We start from the raw sequence: 6,251 nt of genomic DNA, 5'->3' as shown, positions 1-6,251 counted from the left end.
GGCTTGGGGGCCTTCAGTTGGGTGGCACTTGGCTGCTACGCTCTTCTTGTGATCTGGATACTTGGTACAATGGGGTTTGGGGTACTCTTTGACGGGCCGCCTGATCCTCCCATGGCTGGGGGGTGGCCCTGAGGGAAAAGCTCTGTTAGTTGGGGGGAGTAATTGGGATCCATGGTATGGTGGGTTTTAGGCGCTCTGTTTTGGGCCTGAAGCTCCCCATGCCGCGACAGGTACTTCAATGTTTCATGAGGTATAGGGGTCGGGGTGGGGAGTTGGGTTGTTGGGGGGACGGGGCTGGTGGAAGGGGAGAGGGGGGGTTGTGGGTGTTCTGAAGGGGGTGCACGTGACTTTTGCTGTTTTGGCTTGTATGGTGTTGGAGGCCTGGGTCGGGCCCTGGAGGCCTCAGAGACTTGTTCATCGGGACCATGGTTGACACCTCAGGGCAGGAACTTGCTAGTGACTCTATGCGAATATTGAGCTGGAATGTCCGGGGGATGTTGGACAAAATCAAGTGCGGGGCAGTACTGCGCTGGGGCAAAAGGAACTCGGCTGATGTGATGCTCCTCCAAGAAACGCATATGTTAGGCACAAAGGCACTGAGTTTGCAGCGATTTGGTTTCCACCAGGTATTTCATGCCGGGTTTTCCAGGGGCTCGAGGGGGGTGGCTATTCTTATCCACAGACGGCTGTCATATACCCACGAGCGTCACTGGCTTGATCCTCAGGGTCGGTATGTGTTTGTGAAAGGGACGATTGGCGCGGAACCAGTGGTATTTGGCTTTGTATATGCCCCCCCCCCCCGCTGCAGTGGTCCTTAGCTGAGAAACTGTTTGATCTATGGGCCGAGACCCCAGACTCCTTGGCTGTTATCGGTGGTGACTGGAACCATGTGGTGGATGTGAGCCTGGACAGGCAGAGGTCGCAGGGGGTCGCGGCGGCGGCCTCCCCAACGCGGCGAAGGCAATGATTGATGGGCTGGGATGGGCGGATGCCTGGAGACACTTGCATGCCAAGGCGCGTGAGTACACGTATGTATCGGCCGTGCACGGCTCCTTCTCACGACTGGATTGTGTGTTTGTGCCAGGGGCCTTCCTTGACAGGGTAAAATGGGCTGCAATTCGGCCTCGGGGGCTGTATGATCACTCCCCTGTTGCGGTACAGATCGACTTGCGCAAGACACGCCGGCCATTTCGGTGGCGGATGTCCTCGTGGCACCTACAGCGAGCGGACTACACACAGCATATGCGCAGTGCGATCGCCCACTATTGGCAGGAGAATCTGGCGGAAGGGGTTGACGCTGTGACTGTGTGGGAAGCCATGAAACCCACTATGAGAAGCATTGACATTGCATGGTGCGCTGCTGCCCGTCGTACTCGGCAGGAGACCATTGTTGCAGCTGCTGAGCGGGTGGAGGTGCTGGAGAGACGATGCCGGGGGGAGTGGGATGACCTGGCGCTACGACTACTACTGCAGGCACAGCACTCCTACGCCTCGGTGTTAATAGACGAGGCTCGTCAAGCGTGGCTGGCCATGCGGAGCAGGGTCTACCAATGGGGGGATAAATCCTGCACCATGCTCCATAGGCTCTGTCAACAAACGCTACAACCAATCACCTTACCAGGCCTCACTGACGGGGAGGGGACCGCGATAACAGACCCTGCGACTCTTGCGGCGAGCTTTGCTCACTACTATGCAGAGCAGTATGCCCCTCGGGAATGCCTCCCACCGGAAGCAATTGAGAGGTTCCTCGCGGAGGTTCCCCCACGTGCAGTTTCGGACGAGGTGAGGGAGGCCCTGGACCTCCCCTTGACAGCGGAGGAACTGGGTGATGCACTAGGCCAGCTCAATGTGGGCAAAGCACTGGGACCGAGTGGGTTCCCCAGTGAATTTTATAGGAAATTCCACTTGGAGCTTGGGCAACACTATAGGCGGGCATTGGAGTTTGCGCGGGAGCATGGTAGCCTGCCATCGGACTGGCGTCAGGCCGAAATTGTGGTATTCCAGAAACCAGGTAGGCCCCCCCGATCGACACGAGTCCTATCATCCCATATCCCTGATCAACTTCGAGGCAAAATTGCTGGCCAAGGCTCTGGCAAACCGTCTGCTCCCACATATTGCAGATCTGGTCCACCCGGATCAGGCAGGCTTTATGCCGCACCGGGCGACGCGACACAACATTAGGCGTGCACAGGCAGCGGTAGATGCTGTGGGGGCGACCGGGGATCGGGCAGCGTTGTTGCTAGCAGACATCGACAGGGCATTTGACTCTGTCAGCTGGACCTACCTCTTTGCCCTCCTGCCGCTCCTCAACTTGGGACCGGTGTTCATCTCCTACATGAGGCTGCTGTACACGGACATCACCGCCTCGGTGCGTATTTCTGGAGCGATCTCGGAGAAGTTCTCAATTGCCAGGGGAACCCGACAGGGATGCCCCCTCTCCCCCTATCTCTTCGCTCTGGCCATGGAACCATTGGCCACACGGATACGTCTAGATGCACAGTATCGTGGCTTTGTGTGGGGGGCGGAACTCACAGACAGAATCGCATTGTATGCGGATGATGTCCTTTTCTTTATGACTGACCTTCACCGCTCTGGCCCTCGCATACTGGATATGATGCAAGTGTTTGGCGAGGTTTCAGGACTCTTCCTCAATCCGCGCAAATCGACCCTGTGGGTGCTGGGTGACGAGCCAGAGGCATACCCCTGGGCTTCGGCTTTACAGGTGGCGGTCGGTGGTCTAAAATACCTGGGTGTCTTCCTGTCGGAGTCTGCCCCGGTCGCATGGGAGCGCAACGTGCTGCCGGTGTGGGATAAAGTCCAATCGGACGTCAAGACCTGGTCTCGCATGCCCCTTAATATCTATGGCAGATCTGCCATCTTCAAGATGGTCGCCCTGCCATGGCTCCTCTACCAACTACAGAACCACCCGTACAGGATTGACCCGCAGTGGTTCCGTCGCGTGAACTCAGTACTTGGCCGGTTTCTGTGGGCCGGGGGTGCCTCTAGAGTGGCACTGCGGACTTGCTTTCTATCCACGTACTGTGGAGGTCACAGCGACCCGGCATATGCGCTGGAACACTTCTTGATGGGCGATGCCACGCTACATACGCTGTTGTACTCGGCCAGGCGGCGGAGGATGCTGCCGCGGGTCACCCAGGTGGTCTTTGCGATCTGGAGGCAGGCGCTGCATCGTATGGGTTGGTGGGGCAGGCTGACAGTCGAAACTCCGCTGTGGAGTAACGGACAGCTTTCTGCATTGGCCTCCCTATCGGGGTTTGGAGGCTGGGACGCCATTGGGATTTCCTCACTCGGCCATGTCCTCACAGGGACTACCCTCAAATCCTTTCAGGATCTCAGCTTCGAATTCAATATGCCCAAGACACAATTCTTCAAATATCTACAATTCCGCCATGCACTCGCGCCGAGTCTGGTGGGGCTGGACCAGCTTCCCGAATTCAGCCCAGTGGAGGCCAAGCTCTTCATGGGGGACCTGGGAGATAAGAAAGTTTCCAAAATAAACCAAACGCTGGTTACTCACTGCTCTTCTTCTCTCCTGTCACTGAAGGCCTCCTGGGAGACGGATGTTGGCCCGTTAGATGAGGATGATTGGAGGGAGGCCCTGGAGTCCCCCCGCGGGGCTGCCATTGCTGTGCGGCTCAGGTTCATACAGTTTAAATACCTACATAGAGCATACTACACTAGGGAGAGACTGTGGAGAGCGGGCCTCATTGCCGCTCCGGAATGCTTGCGTTGTGGAGCTGAAAGAGGAACGCTGCTGCATACGGTGTGGTCTTGTGTGGGTCTGACCCGATTTTGGAATGGGGTGTGGAATTGTCTGTCGGAGGTGCTGGGGTGGGACCTCCCTTCGTACACCCAGACTGGGCCTCCTCCATGTCCTGGAAAATGTAGGAGGCAACATCTACAAACGCCATCTCCTGTTACTGGGTTTGGTTGTAGCTAAGCGAGATCTGGCGAGAGCCTGGAAGAGCGACCGTGCCCCCCCACTTACCGCCTGGAAGGCGGGCTTAGACTTTCTTATGGAACTAGAATTACCTGTGTTCGAGGCCAGGCGGTGCCCCAGGAAACATTATAAAATCTGGAAGCGGTGGGCGGACTACAGGGGACTGACTTTGGAACCCCCAGTTGATATAGATGATGTGCCGCCTCCGGATGGGGACCTTGGGACCTAGGTCGATATCTGATACCTACTTTGCCTTACCTGTATATTTGGTGGAATGTGAACACGTGCACTGGGTTAGGGTGGGAAAAGGGGTGGGTAGCCGGGGGAGGGAGTTGGGGTGTGTTTCTTCGGGGTGGGTGGGACGCGGGACGGGGAGGGGGGTGATTTCAAGTTTAGGCCTTCTATTCATCCTGCTATATGTTTACTGTAGACGGTATCCTCCTGATTGTGGAGAACTGTACCTATGCTCTGCCTAAACTTTCAATAAAAGCAGTTGTGAAAAAAAAGGCATTAAAATATCAATAAATATATAAACAACATCAAGTTGAATAAAAGGACCATGTAACAACATAGCTTAAACCAACATATAATAGCATAGTATAAAATAGGAATGTCAAAGATAAGGAATATCATGAAGGTCCAGCAACTTCTTGTTGAGCAGGAGGTAAAGAGAAGGAGCGTTTAGCACTATGATCAAAGAATAGTGTAACAGGTGACCAAAAAATGGATCGCTTCATGGCTAACTGGATGGGATGAACACAAGCTGTATCTAATCTGTGATGATAACAGACTGCATACCATCAAGTTTGGAAGGATAACTTTGTAAAGTCTTTTCAATTTTTGGTCATTTGCTGAAAGGCGATTGCCAATAATAGGTCTACAATCCTAGTGGTGGAAGTATGGTCGGCCATCCCAGATAGGGGATAGGCTACCCAAGAATATATGTGTGGCAGAGAAAGGGAAATAAAATGTAAAATAGAATTAATTTGATTCCAAACAGATGTCCAAAAATTTTGTAGGTGAGGGCAAGTAAAAAGCATGTGTTTTAAATCAGCAAGTGGGGAGGAGCAGGACAAACAGGTTTCAGGTGTAGTGACATGTCGTTTATGTAGTACAGCTGGATGAAGCAAAAGCCTGTTGTAAATGAAGAATAAAGTTTGAGCAACATTTGCTGTTCTAGACGTTCTCCTAATTTTAGACCATCATTTATTCCATAAGGAAGAAAGCCAATCAATCTCAAGATCATCTTCCCAAGACAGTTCAACGTTGGTCTTTGGTCTAATGAGTGATGAAGATCATTTATGAAAATAGATATTGGAAGCTTTAATAGATGAAAGTAGAAAAGAACATAAACTGTTAACCGAGGGAGGTGTTGGGTGTGCTTGAATTCGAGTATAAGCGGTTAAAAGGGCTTGTGAGAGTAAGTTATATTTGGAGTGGAAAGAAGGAGGTAAATGAAATTGTTGACTAGCTTCGGAGAAAGACAAGATCTTATTTTGAGAAAATAGCTGAGACGTGCAGATGAGACCTTTGTTTCTTCAAGATTTCCAATAAAAAGGTTTCCCCTCAATTAAAATAGATGTGTTATGCCATAAAGAAGATTTAAGAAAGGAAACTAGATCAGAAGGAGATTAGGGTGAAGAGAGACTACTTTCTGATATTTCGTTTTAAGTGCTTTCACTCTCTTCCATTCATGCCCCTTTCTCTGTTTCATAAAGAGAGACATAATGATGTGGATAGATGAACAAGAAAGGGTTGTATTAACCCCTTCGCTGCGGCGGCAATTCCGCCGCAGCGCTAAGGGGGTGGGGGTCCGCGCGGCGCTCCCGTACTCGTGACGGAACCGCTCCGTCACGAGCCTCGGGTGCGCTGTGCTGATGACAGAGCGGTTCTGTCACGGCCCCGCCCGCTCAACAGAACGTCCAGCGCAGGCGCGGAATCCGCACCGCGCAGGCGCGCCGAGCGGGCCGTGACGGAACTGCTCCATCATCTGCACAGCGCGTCCGTGGCTGGTGACGGAGCAGTTCCGTCACCAGCAGGGGAGGGGTTAAATACCTGGTTAACAACAACAAGGTGATGGAAGGAATGCTTGAATTAAACCCAGACCCCAGTGATCACTTGGGGTGAATTCCAGTCCAATATGCCACTCTGAACAAAAACAAGCAAATCATTCCTGGTCCAATCCAAACATAGAGGCCAGATCTGCCCAAGACAGGAACAACAAACAACCCCAAACTGTGTTCCACCTGCTTAATTCTCATCAGTGATGTAAAGTTGAGCTCTGTGGTGC

Source organism: Lissotriton vulgaris, chromosome 10 (assembly GCF_964263255.1).
Source record: "Lissotriton vulgaris chromosome 10, aLisVul1.2, whole genome shotgun sequence".
Classification (NCBI taxonomy): Eukaryota; Metazoa; Chordata; class Amphibia; order Caudata; family Salamandridae; genus Lissotriton; species Lissotriton vulgaris.
This window is presented reverse-complemented; position numbering follows the sequence as displayed.